General features: G+C 51.1%; 1 protein-coding gene across 1 annotated transcript in view; it reads right to left on the reverse strand.

Annotated features, from left to right (window-relative positions):
- Positions 1-21,023, reverse strand: part of LOC116958337 (uncharacterized) — a 57,861-nt gene that overhangs the window by 27,092 nt on the left and 9,746 nt on the right. Inside the window, exon 2 of the mRNA XM_032980892.2 lies at positions 17,855-17,951. The gene's annotated coding sequence lies outside the window, so the exon portion shown is untranslated. The remainder of the gene's footprint in view (positions 1-17,854; positions 17,952-21,023) is intronic.

Consider the following 21,023-nt stretch of genomic DNA (forward strand, 5'->3'; position numbering starts at 1 on the left):
CGGAGAGAGAGGGAGAGAAACGCAAACTCCAAATATACAGCAGCAGGCGCCAGGGTCGGGATCGAACCCACGACCTCCTGTATACCAGGCGAGGTAGTTAACATCTTACTACCTTGATGATGAGAGAGAGAGACACGCAAACTCCAGATATACAGCAGCAGGCATGAGGGTCGGGATCGAACCCACGACCTCCTGTATACCAGGCGAGGTAGTTAACATCTTACTACCTTGATGATGAGAGAGAGGGAGAGAAACGCAAACTCCAAATATACAGCAGCAGGCGTCAGGGTCGGGATCGAACCCACGACCTCCTGTATACCAGGCGAGGTAGTTAACATCTTACTACCTTGATGATGAGAGAGAGAGACACGAAAACTATAATATACAGCAGGCGTCAGAGTCGGGATCGAACCCACGACCTCCTGTATACCAGGCGAGGTAGTTAACATCTTACTACCTTGATGATGAGAGAGAGAGACACGCAAACTCCAAATATACAGCAGGCGTCAGAGTCGGGATCGAACCCACGACCTCCTGTATACCAGGCGAGGTAGTTAACATCTTACTACCTTGATGATGAGAGAGAGAGACACGCAAACTCCAGATATACAGCAGCAGGCATGAGGGTCGGGATCGAACCCACGACCTCCTGTATACCAGGCGAGGTAGTTAACATCTTACTACCTTGATGATGAGAGAGAGAGAGATACGCAAACTCCAAATATACAGCATCAGGCGTCAGAGTCGGGATCGAACCCACGACCTCCTGTATACCAGGCGAGGTAGTTAACATCTTACTACCTTGATGATGAGAGAGAGAGACACGCAAACTCCAATATACAGCAGGCGTCAGGGTCGGGATCGAACCCACGACCTCCTGTATACCAGGCGAGGTAGTTAACATCTTACTACCTTGATGATGAGAGAGAGAGACACGCAAACTCCAAATATACAGCAGGCGTCAGAGTCGGGATCGAACCCACGACCTCCTGTATACCAGGCGAGGTAGTTAACATCTTACTACCTTGATGATGAGAGAGAGAGAGACACGCAAACTCCAAATATACAGCAGGCGTCAGAGTCGGGATCGAACCCACGACCTCCTGTATACCAGGCGAGGTAGTTAACATCTTACTACCTTGATGATGAGAGAGAGAGACACGCAAACTCCAATATACAGCAGCAGGCGTCAGGGTCGGGATGGAACCCACGACCTCCTATATACCAGGCGAGGTAGTTAACATCTTACTACCTTGATGATGAGAGAGAGAGACACGCAAACTCCAAATATACAGCAGCAGGCGTCAGGGTCGGGATCGAACCCACGACCTCCTATATGCCGTTTTTTCCTCTTCATCGTGCATTTCTTTACACACGCGAACGTACACACGCTCACATACACGCACGCAAGCACGTACACACACACACACGCTCACATACACGCACGCAAGCACGTACACACACACGCACGCAAGCACGTACACACACACGTACACACACGCTCACATACACGCACGCACACACGTACACACACACGCTCACATACACGCACGCACACACGTACACACACACGCTCACATACACGCACGCAAGCACGGACACACACATGCAAGCACGTATACACACACACACACACGCTCACATACACGCACGCAAGCACGTACACACACGCACATGTACACACACACGTACACACACACGTACACATACACGCACGTACACACACGTACACGCGCACACACAAGCACGCACGCACGTGCGTGTATGTATGTATGTTATTACAACGCACGCAGCGGCTCACAAGGCAGGCCATTCATCTCCACGCACAACAGAGGGGGCTCTTACTAATCGTTCACTACAGTGGATAATCACCTGCCAACGGGACACACACACACTCGTTACGCAACACTGTGAGCGCATCATGAGTTTTGAGTTGATCCGATTTGTTGCACAGATGATGCTCCCGTATAGCTGGCCACCCAACTATTTCCCACAGACTCGTAGCAACACATTGAGACTCGTAGCGACACATTGAGACTCGTAGTGACACATTGAGACTCGTAACGACACATTGAGACTCGTAGACACACATTGAGACTCGTAGTGACACAATGAGACTCGTAGACACACATTGAGACTCGTAGACACACATTGAGACTCGTAGTGACACATTGAGACTCGTAGACACACATTGAGACTCGTAGTGACACATTGAGACTCGTAGTGACACATTGAGACTCGTAGACACACAATGAGACTCGTAGCGACACATTGAGACTCGTAGACACACAATGAGACTCATAGCGACACATTGAGACTCGTAGACACACATTGAGACTCGTAGACACACAATGAGACTCGTAGAGACATATTGAGACTCGTAGCGACACATTGAGATTCGTAGACACACATTGAGACTCGTAGACACACATTGAGACTCGTAGAAACACATTGAGACTCGTAGTGACACATTGAGACTCGTAGACACACATTGAGACTCGTAGTGACACATTGAGACTCGTAGACACACATTGAGACTCGTAGACACACATTGAGACTCGTAGTGACACATTGAGACTCGTAGCGACACATTGAGACTCGTAGCGACACATTGAGACTCGAAGTGACACATTGAGACTCGTAGACACACATTGAGACTCGTAGTGACACATTGAGACTCGTAGCGACACATTGAGACTCGTAGCGACACATTGAGACTCGTAGCGACACATTGAGACTCGTAGTGACACATTGAGACTCGTAGTGACACAATGAGACTCGTAGACACACATTGAGACTCGTAGACACACATTGAGACTCGTAGACACACATTGAGACTCGTAGCGACACATTGAGACTCGTAGTGACACATTGAGACTCGTAGTGACACATTGAGACTCGTAGCGACACATTGAGACTCGTAGCGACACATTGAGACTCGAAGTGACACATTGAGACTCGTAGACACACATTGAGACTCGTAGTGACACATTGAGACTCGTAGCGACACATTGAGACTCGTAGCGACACATTGAGACTCGTAGCGACACATTGAGACTCGTAGCGACACATTGAGACTCGTAGTGACACATTGAGACTCGTAGTGACACAATGAGACTCGTAGACACACATTGAGACTCGTAGACACACATTGAGACTCGTAGACACACATTGAGACTCGTAGACACACATTGAGACTCGTAGACACACATTGAGACTCGTAGACACACATTGAGACTCGTAGACACACATTGAGACTCGTAGAGACACATTGAGACTCGTAGACACACATTGAGACTCGTAGACACACATTGAGACTCGTAGACACACATTGAGACTCGTAGTGACACATTGAGACTCGTAGCGACACATTGAGACTCGTAGACACACATTGAGACTCGTAGAGACACATTGAGACTCGTAGCGACACATTGAGACTCGTAGACACACATTGAGACTCGTAGACACACATTGAGACTCGTAGCGACACATTGAGACTCGTAGCGACACATTGAGACTCGTAGCGACACATTGAGACTCGTAGCGACACATTGAGACTCGTAGCGACACATTGAGACTCGTAGCGACACATTGAGACTCGTAGACACACATTTGAGACTCGTAGAGACACATTGAGACTCGTAGCGACACATTGAGACTCGTAGACACACATTGAGACTCGTAGACACACATTGAGACTCGTAGCGACACATTGAGACTCGTAGACACACAGACTCGTAGACACATTGAGACTCGTAGACACACATTGAGACTCGTAGACACACATTGAGACTCGTAGCGACACATTGAGACTCGTAGCGACACATTGAGACTCGTAGACACACATTGAGACTCGTAGACACACATTGGGACTCGTAGACACACATTGGGACTCGTAGACACACAGACTCGTAGACACACAGACTCGTAGCGACACATTGAGACTCGTAGACACACATTGAGACTCGTAGACACACATTGAGACTCGTAGTGACACATTGAGACTCGTAGACACATTGAGACTCGTAGACACACATTGAGACTCGTAGCGACACATTGAGACTCGTAGACACACATTGAGACTCGTAGTGACACATTGAGACTCGTAGTGACACATTGAGACTCGTAGACACATTGAGACTCGTAGTGACACATTGAGACTCGTAGACACACAGACTCGTAGTGACACATTGAGACTCGTAGACACACATTGAGACACGTAGCGACACATTGAGACTCGTAGACACACATTGAGACTCGTAGCGACACATTGAGACTCGTAGACACACAGACTCGTAGACACATTGAGACTCGTAGACACACATTGAGACTCGTAGACACACATTGAGACTCGTAGCGACACATTGAGACTCGTAGCGACACATTGAGACTCGTAGACACACATTGAGACTCGTAGACACACATTGGGACTCGTAGACACACATTGAGACTCGTAGACACACAGACTCGTAGCGACACATTGAGACTCGTAGCGACACATTGAGACTCGTAGACACACATTGAGACTCGTAGACACACATTGAGACTCGTAGTGACACATTGAGACTCGTAGACACATTGAGACTCGTAGACACACATTGAGACTCGTAGCGACACATTGAGACTCGTAGACACACATTGAGACTCGTAGTGACACATTGAGACTCGTAGACACACATTGAGACTCGTAGTGACACATCTAGACTTGTAGTGACACATTTAGACTTGTAGCGACACATTTAGACTTGTAGTGACACATTGAGACTCGTAGACACACTTTGAGACTCTTAGTGACACATTTAGACTTGTAGTGACACATCTAGACTCGTAGCGACACATTGAGACTCGTAGCGACACATTGTGACTCGTAGACACACATTGAGACTCGTAGACACACATTGAGACTCGTAGACACACATTGAGACTCGTAGTGACACATTGAGACTCGTAGACACACATTGAGACTCGTAGTGACACATTGAGACTCGTAGTGACACATTGAGACTCGTAGACACATTGAGACTCGTAGTGACACATTGAGACTCGTAGACACACAGACTCGTAGTGACACATTGAGACTCGTAGACACACATTGAGACACGTAGCGACACATTGAGACTCGTAGACACACATTGAGACTCGTAGCGACACATTGAGACTCGTAGACACACATTGAGACTCGTAGACACACATTGAGACTCGTAGACACACAGACTCGTAGACACACATTGAGACTCGTAGACACACATTGAGACTCGTAACGACACATTGAGACTCGTAGACATACAGACTCGTAGACGCACATTGAGACTCGTAGACACACAGCGGGACATGGAAACAGAGGGACGCAGGGCCAGTGAGGCAAAGACACGCGTGGAAGCAGAGAGACGCGTGGAAGCAGAGGGAGTAAGGGAGAAAGATCCATGGCCAGGAATTTAGTTCGAGCAGCCTGCCTTGAAGCACGGTACATGTTTTCTAACTTTCAACACCACCACTTACCACAATCAGAATATATATACCCTCCACGACAAAGATCCCCCATATAGCCTTTAGCATGCTGTTGGGGCAAGGGCTGTTAAGCGAGCACCTCTGAAGGCCGGCACGGCACACCAAAGGGTCAGTGGCCAGCAACACCCCCACACGGCAGATTTTGTCTCCCAAGTGGCGATGTTAACGCACCGCATCAGGAACTAATTAAAGGCCGAGTCGACCTAGGATCGGTGCAAATAGAAGACACGGAGCAGGAATCGAATTCGGGTCACCGGGTTTCATAGCGCGGCGCGCGAACCGCTGCGCCACCGCTCCCCACGCACGCGCAAAGGCAAACTCCCTCACGGCTGTGAAGCTCACCGATGCGTTTTCAGGTTGTACTGTGTGTTGTTGTTCGGCACGACGTCCGATGTTTCGCCCCACGTCCTGGGAGCTTCTCCAGGAAATGGGACAGCTTTCTAGATTAACACAACCGCAAAGAGCTACGCAACTTGATGCCTTTACAACTGCTCAGTGGAGGCCAGAGCAGGCGAAATGTGTATTCAGAATGAGGTGAGAGATGGGTGGAGGGGGTGGTGGTGGCGGCGATGGGGGGAGGAGGTGGATGGGGGGGGTGTTGATGGTGGTGATGGGGGAGGTGGCGGTGGTGATGGGGGAAGTGGTGGTGATGGTAATGGGCGAGGTGGTGTTGGCGATGGGGGAGGTGGTGGTGGTGGTGGTGATGGGGGGGAGGTGGCGGTGGCGATGGGGGGAGTTGGTTATGATAGCAGTGGTGGTGATGATGGTGGTGGTGGTGATGGTAATGGGGGAGGTGGCGATGGGGGGAGGTGGTGGTGGTGATGGGGGGAGGTGGTGATGATAGCAGTGGTGGTGACGATGGTGGTGGTGACAGTGAGATGTTGATGTTGGTGATGAAAGTGGTTGGTGTTGTTCTGGTGGTGGTTATTATGGTCATGGTGAGCAGCTGGTATTGGTGATGATGGTGGTGCGGAAGGTGGTAGTGTTGGTCATGATGGTACAGCTGATGATGATGATGATCTCAACTTGTAACGTGCACAGTTTTCTCCGTTCTCTAAGGAAGGAAAGGGCTCGGAGGCGCCAGGAGGAGTCAGGGCCTGGCCGTGGTGGCGCTGGAGGTGTATTTAAAAACGCGGTAGCAGATGTCAACGGGCGCCGGCCCCCCGAAGGGGTGAAGAGTGGGGGGGGGGGGGATCCTTTATCATGCAAATCTCAGCTCGTCAACGAGACCATCTGCATTCGAATGGAAAAACGGAACCGGCGCTCCTGGCCTGGCGCAAGCACAGCGGGGCCACAGATGCTGCGGTGGCAACTGCATCGCCTCTTCATTAATTTAAACACCACGGCAGGGGGTCGGCTGGAGGAAAGGAAAGGGAAAATCGTAAAAATAAATTTCGATTTAAAGCTTTCGTGACTGCAAGGATTCATCTTCTTTGGTTCTTTCGGTAAAGTCACCACCACGTAGAATGAGAATAAAATAAGAAATTGATAAAATAAAATAACACAATAATATTCTCACGACGTTTCGGCCACAACACAAGCGGCCTTCATCAGGTGAAGGGACGAGACTGTCTGTCTGTCCTACCAGACAGTCTCGTCCCTTCACCTGATGAAGGCCGCTTGTGTTGTGACTGTCTGTCTGTCCTACCAGACAGTCTCGTCCCTTCACCTGATGAAGGCCGCTTGTGTTGTGGCCGAAACGTCGTGAGAATATTTATTTTATCAATTTATTATTTTATTCTCATTCTACGTGACTTTACCGAAAGAACCAAAGAAGGTAAAAATAATTGTTCTATTGTCTCGGCACTTAATGTCAAGTATGGAAGTGAGTTAATACCTCGGTGGGCTTTGCGTGTCTGTGAGTATTGTGTTTGTTGTTCAAACGTTCTGACCCCGTGCCCCTTCTGGACATCTGTGACAAGAGATCTTCATAGCTCATCGGATTCCTCCTCCGATCCAAATAAATATTCAGATTCTAAAAGCAAAAAAATATTCAGAGTACAGTAATTGAGCAAACTAGTTGCTGCTGCTGCGATGGCAGCGGCGCACCAACACAGCCAACAACAATAACAACTCAACACGTCCCGTGTCAATAACAACACAACGTGTGTGTGTGTGTGTGGCATAGCACCGAAACGTGGCCGACCAAACACCTTTCCCTCCAAGTCCAGTGTTTGACGAGTGCGCCCTGACGAAGGGTCGTTGCCCAAAACGTCGCCTATCGTACGCTTTACCTTGTAAGGCCACACACGCACGCGCAGTGTTGAGTTGTTCACCTGTAACGCGTGAGCAGGTGAACACCATGGAACCACGGTTGCCAGGGCCTTCTTCAATCGGCCTTCTATATACAGGGTGCTCACAAAAATATTTACCACTTATTTGGAACTATCGTTTTTAATGAGAAAAAAAACCTGATAATTAATAATACGCTGTAACATGATAACAAATGTAATATTAATAGCTTCAAAAAGTCAAAGAGTCTCCCACTTGTTCGCCAACATTGTCAACACGTGCCTGGAATCTTCTCCAGGTGGTCTACAGAGCCCGGAGGCACATTTCTCGTGGTATTGTTGCAAATTCTCAGAAGTGTTAAAATTATTTTTAAGCACCCTGTATATTCAATAAATCCCTCCCCACGGCCCAGGACTGGGATTCAGGTTATTGTAGGCCCTGCCCAGCTGAAGCTGATTAAAATACAAACTGTCTCCGATCAAGCATCGGAGAACAACGCCGCTTTGCATTCCCTTGCAATGCCACTCTCTGTTGGGGGAAAACAAAAAATCTCTCGAAATGTGAACCTCTGGTGGTTAATTTATCTCTCGCCTTACGACAAAAAAAAACGATTGACACGACTCTGCCTCTTTGTATAACACCCTTCGCTATATGTCAATAGTTATTCAAGAAGATGTCTTGGTTACATTGCCTCCTGTGACCTCTTGGATACTGACGACCCGTCCCACGGGGTGCCACGGGGTGCCGCGGGGTGATCCGTGGCTCGTCACAAAAAACTGTAATTGTCGTCATTTTTGGAGGCTGAAAGAATCCGATTATTTTTTATGCCGGATAATCGCTAAACCATAACTTGTAATAGCTACATTTTTTTGCGCATTCTTATATATGGAATTGGCATGAATGAACATACGAATTGACAAAAATAGGTATGCTACTGTAAAAAGTTAATCTTATTTACTGTACCGTACTTGCCACTCCAATCTCGAAGACTCTGCATCATGTACCTACTGCTAGTACTACATAGTATTACTAGCAGTAGTACTAGCAGTAGTACGTAGCAGTACGACTACTAGTACTACTAGTATCATGGTTGTATTCTCGTACTACAACTAGTCGTAGTACTACTGCTTTGTTGTGTCAACACAACCATGATGTGTGTTTTACGATCGCCGGACCGGTTACAGCCTTTGGAGCGGTTTTGACGATTTTGCCAGCTTGGCCCGAGACCGTCGGATAATCGATGATGATCAACTGTACCACCTTCGCTGCAATATTTGTGTGTGTGCGGTTATTGATTGAGTGACCGGGCCAAGGCTATTACCAACCTCACCCACACCTGAAAGCCAGGTTCAAGCGCATTGCTGGGCGGTGACGCTGCTACTGCTGCTGCATTGCCAATGGAACACAGAGCACAGACAGATAAATTGTGATGAGTGCGCTATGCGGAAGGGGAACATTGCAACGAGACCTCGCCTATTGTGTTATTTTTTTTTCCTTTAAAGGTCAATACCAATACAGCCGCCATTCGCCACTAAGTGACGGTGACATCCCCACGGCGCCCGTGCCAGGCCAGGTGCACTTTGAGGCCACGTAAAGTGTCAAAGGCTCGCTGACTGTAGGTCTCGGGATAGACCCAGGTGCCATGGGTTGGCTGACTGAGATGACCGGGGGATGCACCGCTAGCTGAACCCCCCCCCCCCTACTCTACCACGGTATTGAGTTCATGTTTACGTTTGTTTACACTCGATGACGATGAAGGTGAATCTCGTTTAGCCAGTTGCACGGGAATTGTTTACAAAGTATGGGGGAAGGGGGGAGGATTCCAGTGGTGCGTGAGCCGAGCTACACGTTGCGGGTGAACTAAGATGACTTGTTTCACACGTAGGCTTATATAATTACAATACCCCCCACCTCCGCCTCTGATCTCGAAACCTGATGGGGTTCAATGATGACGTCGTCCTGCACTAAGACCGGAAGCAGGTGGATGGCTTCACTAGTCTGGCAAATCGTCCGAAGATGCTGGATGTAATTACCTGCGAAACGTCGTACAACTCAAATTCTAAATGTTGTGGATTCAGTCTTCAAACACACCGCTGGCGCTGAAGAAGTAACTAATTGGCGTTTTGTTAACGTGACACAATTTCTTACTGCTGGCCCGTTTTGGGTGGTGGAGGGTTTGCGACGCATTTATACTTAAGCGCTCAAACCCAAAAGCCTTTATTACGAATAAGATGACTTGCTTTGAATCACAGCTCGCCTGTGAATGTGCGTGAGCGTGCCGGTAACAGGAACCGCCTTTGAGACCGCCGCGGTTCGAGTCCAGATCGCGCTGGACATCGAGGGTCGCGGGCGGCGGCGTCCGTGGCGTCCCCGCAATCGTCTGGGCTATAAATAGCCGGGCATTTAGACAGCAACACGAGGAGGCGATCTGCTATCAGGAGCCAGGGAAACCGTACCTGGGTGGCAACATGAGACCCGGACCCGCCCCCGGTTTAAGAGACCGCTATTCATTAACAGTGTCTCCCCATTATCCCATTACGTCCTAACACCCACGCCCCTTTTGTCAATCCGCTGCTGGATGGAGGCCTCCCGCGCCATTGTTTCAACAGTGGGAATTGAACCAAATCGCCCGTTACAACCACTGTGGCCTCCGTCTCTTAAGATATCTCTATGGGGGGATTTGGAGCATACTTCACCACAACGGTCAGCGCGGGTTGGTGGTAAAATAGTGGGGGGTGTGGGGGGGTAGTGGGGGGGGGAGTGGGGGGGGGGAGTGGGGGGGGTAGAAGCGGTGGTTCAGGTGTCGCCCCGGCCACTCGCGTTCAGAAACGAATCGAATGCAGGTCACTGAATTCATGGGGGGGTGGGGGGGGTGTCGGGGCGGCACGTGGCCACTGTGGCGGACGGCCCCCGACCTGGTGGCACTTGGGAGCGGCGTGAAGCGAGCACGTCGCAAGAGGTGGTGGGGGCTCGCGCCTTTAACCCCCCCCTCCTCCTCCCCACATATCAGCTGACTCTATAAGACGGCAACCCCCGGGCGCTAACCGCCGAGCCGGAGATTCACAATCGCGAGATTGCCCCTCAAAAGGAAAACCGCCACGAGCGAGGGGGAGAGACGAGAGACGCAATGATTTGTCAGAAACCGTGCCCCCCAGAACCCCTCTACCACCACCCCCCTACCTTCACCAGCACCCCCCTACCACCACCCCCCTACCCTCACCAGCACCCCGCACCCTCACCAGCATCCCCCTACCACCACCACCCCACCACCATCCCCCCTACCCTCACCACCACCCCCTTACCCTCACCACCACCCCCCCCACCACCACCCCCCTACCCTCACCAGCTCCCCCCTGCCACCCCCCCCTACCCTCACCACCACTCCTCTACCACCACCCCCCTACCTTCACCAGCACCCCCTACCACCCCCCCCCCTACCCTCACCCCCCTAGCCCTCCCTACCCTCACCATCACCCCCCTACTCCCGCAACCCTCACCACCACCCCCCCTAACCTCACCCCCTACCCTCACCAGCACCCCCCTACCACCACCCCCCCCCCTACCCTCACCAGCACCCCCCTACCACCACCCCTCTACCCTCACCACCCCCACCACCACGTCACAAAGACAAAGCTCGCCCGTGTAGCCTTACAATGCGTGGGGGGAGGGGGCGCGTTGTGTTAGCAAGCGGCCGCCGTGATGGTTGGCAACGGAGCTCACCTGCGTCGGGTGTGGTGACGGGGGACCCCTCATCCCCGGCCCCCTTTGTCTCCCCGGCGATGATGTTTAATACGCACCGCGCCAGATACGCACTTATGGTCCGGTTCGCCCCCGGGGAGATGTCTGGGGCAGCGATGCGAGTTGAGAAGATGTAACTCGCCACCGAGTTGCTAGCGGGAATCTAACCCCGGGTCAAATTAAATTGGCTCGGTTCGGAGCGCAGGGCGCTAACCGCTGTGCCACCACTCCCCGCACGTACAAAGACAAAGATCCCCCCGGTTACAGCCTCAACAGACTGCAGGGGCAAGTGCTGTTAGCGAGCACCTATGCAGGCCGTCACTGTGGCACACGAGGGGGGTGGGTGGCCAGCATGACGCCCGGCCGCCTTTGTCTCCCTAGCGGCGATGTTTACACACCACACCAGGTACTAATTTGAGGCTGAGTCGACCTAGCAGAGGCCCAGGACCGGTTCAGATCATCGCAATCACTGGTGTTGGCCGTGAGCGGGAATCTAACTCGGGTTGCCAGGTTCGTAGACACACACAAACACACACACAAATACACGCATGCGCGCGCGCGCGCACACAAACGCACGCACGAACACGGACAAACACACACACAAACACACACACACAAACACACGCACGAACACGGACAAACACGGACAAACACGCACGAACACGCACGAACACGCACACACAAACACACACACACGCACACACAAACACACACAAACGCACGCACACAAACAAACACACACACGAACAAACACACACACGAACAAACACACACACGAACAAACACACACACACACGCACACACAAACACACACAAACACACGCACACACACGCACACACAAACACACACAAACGCACGCACACAAACAAACACACACACGAACAAACACACACACGAACACACACACACGAACAAACACACGCACGAACACAGACACACGAACAAACACACACACACAAACACACGCACACACAAACACACACACATACAAACACACAAACACGCACACACACGCACACACACACAAACACACACACGAACGCACGCCGCACAGATGGCAATAAATTATGCACGAGTCGGTGCATCAATCATTCATGGCTCCCCCCCCTCTACCCCCCGCCACTTAGCGCGGGGGCTCAGTGCGAGTCGCTCGGCCGAGGAGCGAGGAGGATTTCGTTTCACTGCGCATTGTTGTATGCCGTGCTCTCGCGTTCTCACGTGGGGGGAGAGAGGTGGCGGTGGTGGTGGTGGAGATGGAGGTGGTGGTGGAGATGGAGGTGGTGGTGGTGGTGGAGATGGAGGTGGTGGTGGAGATGGAGGTGGTGGTGGTGGTGGAGATGGAGGTGGTGGTGGTGGAGATGGAGGTGGTGGTGGTGGAGATGGAGGTGGTGGTGGTGGAGATGGAGGTGGTGGTGGAGATGGAGGTGGTGGTGGTGGAGGTGGTGGTGGTGGCGGTGGTGGTGGAGATGGAGGTGGTGGTGGTGGTGGAGGTGGAGATGGTGGTGGTGGAGGTGGAGATGGAGGTGGTGGTGGAGGTGGTGGAGATGGAGGTGGAGATGGAGGTGGAGATGGAGGTGGTGGCGGTGGTGGTGGAGGTGGTGGTGGTGGTGGCGGTGGTGGTGGAGATGGAGGTGGAGATGGAGGTGGTGGTGGAGGTGGTGATGGAGGTGGAGATGGAGGTGGTGGTGGAGGTGGTGGAGATGGAGGTGGAGATGGAGGTGGTGGTGGAGATGGAGGTGGTGGTAGTGGTGGAGATGGAGGTGGTGGTGGTGGTGGTGGTGATGGAGGTGGTGGTGGTGGTGGAGGTGGAGATGGAGGTGGTGGTGGTGGTGGAGATGGTGGTGGTGGTGGAGATGGAGGTGGTGGTGGAGATGGAGGCGGTGGTGGTGGTGGAGATGGAGGTGGTGGTGGTGGAGATGGTGGTGGTGGTGGTGGAGATGGAGGTGGTGGTGGTGGAGATGGTGGTGGTGGAGGTGGTGGTGGAGATGGAGGCGGTGGTAGCCGTGGTGCCGCTCGGACCTCCACCAACCCAGCCACCGCCAGCGGCGTTTGTCCCGCGACAGTCGAACCGATGTCTGCGGAGACCAAAGTTGTCACTGCGACTCGCACGAGCAAACAAAGGCCACCTTGAGCACGGGTTACAAATAACAACAATATTGCGTCAGTGCAGTCAAACGATGAACAAAATAAGAAACGGCATCTGTAACCTTTCCGGCACTAAAACAGGAGTTGCGTATTGATGTTTAAACGCACAGACACACACACACACACCCCGATTGCAAGACATCAAGTGTCTACATTGGCCACACATTACTTGGGGCAAAACGGAAAACAAAACGTAGGTCTGATAATAATAATGTTATATGCATTGTCTTTGAAACTGATTGGCCTACACCAGAGACAGCAGCCTTCTTTGTGGGTTATCTCACCACCAGTGTCAGACCAGAGAACAACGCCAAAAGGCGGACAGCACGGGGAGAGCAGTTACATCTATGGGACATTTTTGGCCAGTACTGTCAAAATTATGAAAAACAAAGAAGAGGTTTTGTTACCCTTGCTGGCAATGAGACAGGAGTTGTGTTAAGATGTTCAAAAACCAAATAGAAACATTTTGCAAGGCATCGCGTCTCTGCATTAAGCTTGTGGTAAAACACGCTCTGATAATCTGTGGGCTGTCGTGGAAACTGATTGGTCTGTGCAAGAGGGCTACCATCTAAGAGTCGCTTAAAGTGGCCACGAGTTCACACAACACATTAGCACGGCAGACTAAGAACGGTGGAACAGAAGTTTAACACAGTATAAAGAATAAGGTCCCCCGTATAGCCTTTAACATAATGTTGGGGCAAGTGCTGTTAGTGAGCACCTATGAAGGCCGGAACGGCACACGAGGGGGTCGGTGGCCAACACCACGCCCGACCGCCTTTGTCTCCCCAGTGGCGATGTTTACACGCCGCACCAGGTACTTATTTGAGGCCGAGCCAACCTAGGGGAGAGGCCCGGTACCGGTTCAAATAATCGTCACTGGTGTTGGCCGTGAGCGGGAATCGAACCCGGGTCGCCAGGTTCGTAGCGCAGAGTGCTAACCGCTACACTACCGCCGCATAAGTACACACACACACAGAGCTCCCGACCTCCTTCTCGTGAGTGAGTGAGCGAGCGAGCTCACTCTATCGCGCACACTTTCAGTGCTTGCTTGACGTTTGTGGGTTCCACTGCTAGGGGAGCTGAGAGGTGTGGGGGGCATGGGGGGGCGTGGGGGTCCGATGGGTATCTGCCGGAGAGGGGGAGACTTCGGTCTGTCCCGGCGTGCGAGCTGTCGAGTTCTCACCCTACCCCAGTGGTTCTTAACCTTTACTGCCACCCCCCTTTTGGTTCTCGATTGTAAAAAAAAAAGTGGACAATGTTCATAAATATTTAGGGTTTGATGAAACAAAGTAAGTTGTACTTACGTGGCACCATGCTTAACTTGTGTTTTGATATTTTGCCTTCTAAATAAATTCGGGCCATGTCTCGCACCCCCAGAAAGGGCATCATGCACCCCCTTGGAGTGCGTGCACTCTAGGCTAAGAGGAACCGCTGCTCCATCCTATCACTGACATTTACCGCAGTACAACCCTTGCTGCTGAGAGCCTTTGGCAGAGCACACCGGTTGCTGAGCACTGCCACTTTTGGAGGACGGTGCTCCTCCACCCGCTCTGCATGTGAGAGTGATACTTAGTGTTTGGTTCCTTCGGTAAAGTCACGTAGATAGAAAATAAAAAAATAAAGTGAATACACATTTTTTTAACTAAAAAAACACTAATGTAGACTGTAGACTGGTTCTTAATCGGAGTAAGTGTACTGGTCGTCTATAATGTAGACTGTAGCCTGGTTATTAAGCTGAGCGAGTGTACTGGTCGTCTATAATGTAGCCTGTAGCCTGGTTATTAAGCTGAGTGAGTGTACTGACAGTCTATAATGTAGACTGTAGCCTGGTTATTAAGCTGAGTGAGTGTACTGGTAGTCTATAATGTAGACTGTAGCCTGGTTATTAACCTCGGTGAGTGTACTGGCAGTCTATAATGTAGACTGTAGCCTGGTTATTAAGCTGAGTGAGTGTACTGGTAGTCTATAATCTAGACTGTAGCCTGGTTATTAAGCTGAGTGAGTGTACTGGTAGTCTATAATGTAGACTCTAGCCTGGTTATTAAGCTGAGTGAGTGTACTGGTAGTCTATAATGTAGACTGTAGCCTGGTTATAAAGCTGAGTGAGTGTACTGGCAGTCTATAATGTAGACTGTAGCAATGGTTATTAACCTCGGTGAGCGTACTGGCAGTCTATAATGTAGACTGTAGCAATGGTTATTAACCTGAGCGAGTGTACTGGGAGTCTTTCAGTAATACAAATAAAAACCACTACGCTTCGATCGCAACACAAGCGGTCGTCATCAGAAAAAGGGGGTTAGCCTCTAAAGGCAAACTGTTCATAAAGGTTTAGAGATGGGCGTAGTCAAAGTGTGTCAGCAGCATGGGCGGGCAGCTAATATTAATGTTGGAGAAAACAAACAACTACACCAATCAAAGGGCCACCAGGCAATCATTGCACCTCGCTCCACACAGCCACACTGCTGATGGTGGAGGTTGACAAGAAAACACAAATCAAGTCATGACCCAAAGTGGTTGATGACATCTTTCCAATGATTGCCGTGTTTATAACCTGCCTCTCGGTTGAAATTGTCTCTGTATTTGTAAAAATAGATGGCTTCATGAACGAATCTTTGTTGCAAGCCAGTAGGCTTGCAAAGTACCATTGTCTTAGAGAAATCAATTTTGTGTCAGCCAGCCGCATTAAAGTAATGATCAGCCACGGCCGAGGTATTGGTCCTACCGTGTTTCAGATCTGCCTTGTGTTCACGAACACAGTCCGAGACATGTTGCTTAGTTTCCCCAATGTAACTGCTGCCGCAGATACAGCTTAGTTTGTAGACGCCGGGGTAATGCATGTCAGGAATCTTGTCCTTCACAGATGGGATCAGATCACGAATTTTATGCACTGTGTTAAATCGGACTTGGATCTTGTGTTTGCTCATGATTTTGGAAATATTTTTGGTTACTCCTGCTATGTATGGCAAGGTGATGGTTTTGATGGGATCCTCAGATGGCTCCTTCCTTTATTTTATTTTTATTTCTGAAGGAACCAATAATAAGTCTACATTATAGGCTGCCAGTACGCTCACGGAGGTTAAGAACCAGGCTACAGTCTACATTACAGACTAACAGTACACTCACCAAACATAATAACCAGGCTACAGTCAACATTATAGATTGCCAGTACACTCACTCCGATTAAGAACCAGGCTAGAGTCTACATTAGTGGTTTTTTAAATATATTTTTTATTTTATTTTAATCTGTGACTTTACCGAAAGAACCAAAGAATATGAATTCCTGCAGTCACGAAAGTTTTTAAGTCAAAATTTGAGAATGATGCTTGTCGCATGGCAGTCAAACCCGGCATTAAAAACGAAATGCTAAAACCTACAACTGAACCGATTAAAAAAAAGCAACAAAAACTCCAAATGCGCCACTCTCATCTCCAGCGTGCCTGCTGTAATCACCTCTCTCCCCATCTCCATCATCGTCCACGTGTCCACGGTCTAGCTACACCCCCTCTGTCCTGTCCACATCTCTTCTCTCACCTCACATCGCTCTCGTCACTGCCTCTTGTCGATATCTCGTCTGCCTTCTCACTCGGACTTTATAGGATTGAAAGGAAGTGGCCTTCAATTATTATTCCCACTCAGGGCCCTCAGTGGGACTGCACCAGCGCCAGACATTGGAACAGGGGAGGGTGTGGACTCAACTCAGACCACCCATCACTCCAAAGGAGATAAAATCAGTACCACTTTGTGGGAAGTCGGCAGTGTCTGCGTTACAAGACGGACTTGCCCGCCCGATCCACGGCAGTAAATGTGGAATTCCCAATACCGGGCTCATTGCCAAGCGTCGTTTTGCATTGGGAGCACCCGACCCAGGAGGAGAGGGAGGGACGCATTCTACCGACGAGTCCACGCTCGCTCTCGCGCTCTCGCGCGTTGGCACTGTGGGTGGTAACGCGATGCCCAAGGAGGGTTGGTGGATCGCTCCCGAGTGGGTTTGTAAACCTGCCCGTCTTGTGGGAAGGGCCATTGCCCGAAACGTTGTCTATTTATTTTTCCTTTAAGGCCACGCAGGTTATTGACACAGAAGTTTTCAGTGTACGCTCCAGTGCGTAAAGTTACAGGCCTCTGTGCGAGTCTATGGGTCTCTATGCGAGTCTATGGGTCTCTATGCGAGTCTATGGGTCTCGGTGTGAGCCTCGTGTGGCTGACGTAGGGTGTGGAGACAATGGCTGTCACCTTGCGCTGAGGTGGTTGGTTGAGCCAGATGGCTGCGGAGACAGGAATAGCGGAGCAGCTGTGTCTGGCTGTGATGATGATGATGACACCTCCTCCTCTGTGAACCGGGCAACCGAGTTTGCGTTACAACTGAGTTTGTGTTACAACCCAAGTTTGTGTTACAACTGAGTTTGTGTTACAACCGAGTTTGTGTTACAACCGAGTTTGTGTTACAACTGAGTTTGTGTTACAACTTGAGTTTGCGTTACAACCGAGTTTGTGTTACAACTGAGTTTGTGTTACAACTGAGTTTGTGTTACAACCGAGTTTGTGTTACAACTGAGTTTGTGTTACAACTGAGTTTGTGTTACAACTGAGTTTGTGTTACAACTGAGTTTGTGTTACAACTGAGTTTGCGTTACAACCGAGTTTGTGTTACAACTGAGTTTGTGTTACAACCGAGTTTGTGTTACAACTGAGTTTGTGTTACAACTGAGTTTGTGTTACAACCGAGTTTGCGTTACAATCGAGTTTGTGTTACAACTGAGTTTGTGTTACAACTGAGTTTGTGTTACAACCGAGTTTGTGTTACAACTGAGTTTGTGTTACAACCGAGTTTGTGTTACAACTGAGTTTGTGTTACAACCGAGTTTGTGTTACAACTGAGTTTGTGTTACAACCGAGTTTGTGTTACAACTGAGTTTGTGTTACAACCGAGTTTGTGTTACAACTGAGTTTGCGTTACAACCGAGTTTGTGTTACAACCGAGTTTGTGTTACAACCGAGTTTGTGTTACAACTGAGTTTGCGTTACAACCGAGTTTGTGTTACAACTGAGTTTGTGTTACAACCGAGTTTGCTTTACAACCGAGTTTGTGTTACAACTGAGTTTGCTTTACAACTGAGTTTGTGTTACAACCGAGTTTGTGTTACAACTGAGTTTGTGTTACAACTGAGTTTGCTTTACAACTGAGTTTGTGTTACAACTGAGTTTGTGTTACAACTGAGTTTGCGCTACAATCGAGTTTGTGTTACAACCGAGTTTGTGTTACAACTGAGTTTGCTTTACAACTGAGTTTGCGCTACAACTGAGTTTGCGCTACAATCGAGTTTGTGTTACAACCGAGTTTGTGTTACAACTGAGTTTGTGTTACAACTGAGTTTGCTTTACAACTGAGTTTGTGTTACAACTGAGTTTGTGTTACAACTGAGTTTGCGCTACAATCGAGTTTGTGTTACAACCGAGTTTGTGTTACAACTGAGTTTGCTTTACAACTGAGTTTGCGCTACAACTGAGTTTGCGCTACAATCGAGTTTGTGTTACAACCGAGTTTGTGTTACAACTGAGTTTGTGTTACAACCGAGTTTGCGTTACAATCGAGTTTGCGTTACAACTGAGTTTGCGCTACAACTGAGTTTGCGCTACAACTGAGTTTGCGCTACAATCGAGTTTGCTTTACAACCAAGTTTGCGCTACAATCGAGCCGTCTGTGTGACAACCGAGGGTGCATCACAACGGTCCATGGTTTTCTTTCGGGTGGTGACCACAGTCTGCCGCGCAGAATCAGAATATTTATTTATACGAGAGTAATCCGATCAGCTATGAAGGACTCTTTTTCACCGATTTCCAGCAGGGAGCAGGTAAGCATGTTACAACAACAGTACTACAACACGATAGTAGTAGTGAGAAGTACAGGACAGGTAACACAAATCACCAAAAACATACAAACACAACACTAAACCATCCCCGTCCTTCCAGGCAAAGCCCACCGAGATATTAACTAACTTTTCAGGCGCAACCCGACCACCACAAATGCTAGCTCAACAAAGTGGCTTATCGTGTGGAAATTTATAGCGTCATCATCATCATCATCAAGTGTCCGCATCAGCTGCCATACATCGAAGTGGCTCTTGTGCTTAACGAGGCAAAATTCAAGTGTCTCTCTCTCTCTCTAGCAGACGGCTGCAAAGCCGTGGCCGATCAATTGGCACGACCACGCACAAAGCAACCACGCGAACCGAGGCCGGCGGGCAGACGCGGCTTGCTTGACGCACAACTGTGGAGTGTACAAACCGTGAGGGTTGGTGCACGGCGTTTGACGCTCACCGCCCAGAAGAGAACTCGTGCGGGCATCGCGACGTGGACTCGGTGCCCGGGAGGGGAGGGAGGGGAGAGGAGGGGAGGGAGGGAGGAGGGGGGAGGGGAGGGGGGGGAGGGAGGGAGGGAGGGGGGGAGGGAGGGAGGGAGGGGGGAGGGAGGGAGGGGGGGGGGGAGGGAGGGAGAGGGGGGGGAGGGAGAGGGGGGGAGGAGGGAGGGGGAGGGAGGGAGGGAGGGGGGAGGGAGGGAGGGAGGGGAGGGGAGGGAGGGAGGGAGGAGAGGAGGGAGAGAGGGAGGGAGAGAGGGAGGGAGGGGAGAGGAGGGAGGGGAGAGGAGGGAGGGGAGAGGAGGGGAGGGAGGGGGGGAGGGAGGGGAGTGGGGAGGGAGGGGAGGGGGGAGGGAGGGGAGGGGGGAGGGGGGAGGGAGGGAGGGGAGGGAGGGAGGGAGGGGAGGGAGGGAGGGAGGGAGGGGAGGGAGGGAGGGGAGGGAGGGAGGGGAGGGAGGGAGGGAGGAGGGGAGGGGGGAGGGAGGGAGGGAGGGAGGGGAGGGAGGGGGAGGGAGGGGAGGGAGGGAGGGGAGGGAGGGGAGGAAGGGAGGGGAGGGGAGAGGGAGAGAGGGGAGGAAGGGAGGGGAGGGAGGGAGGGAGAGAGGGAGGGGGGAGAGAGGGGGAGGGGAGAGGGGAGGGGAGAGGAGGGAGGGGAGAGGAGGGGAGGAGGGAGGGGAAGAGGAGGGAGGGAGGAGAGGGAGAGAGGGAGGGGAGGGAGGGGAGAGGGGGGAGGGGAGGGGGGAGGGGAGGGGAGGGAGGGGGGAGGGGAGGGGAGGGGGGAGGGAGGGGAGGGAGGGGGGAGGGAGGGAGGGGAGGGAGGAAGGGAGGGGAGGGGAGGGAGGGGAGGGAGAGGAGGGGAGGGAGGGAGGGAGGGAGGGAGGGAGGGAGGAGGGAGGGAGGGAGGGGAGAGAGGGAGGGGGGGAGAGAGGGAGGAGGGAGGAGGGAGAGAGGGAGGGGAGAGGAGGGAGGGAGAGAGGGAGGGGAGGGAGGGAGGGAGGAGGGAGGGAGGGGGAGGGAGGGGGAGGGAGGGAGGGAGGGAGGGAGGGA

This window comes from Petromyzon marinus, assembly GCF_048934315.1.
Source record: "Petromyzon marinus isolate PM22_M1 ecotype Great Lakes invasive population chromosome 76 unlocalized genomic scaffold, UKy_Petmar_22M1.pri1.0 chr76_unloc.3, whole genome shotgun sequence".
Lineage (NCBI taxonomy): Eukaryota > Metazoa > Chordata > Hyperoartia > Petromyzontiformes > Petromyzontidae > Petromyzon > Petromyzon marinus.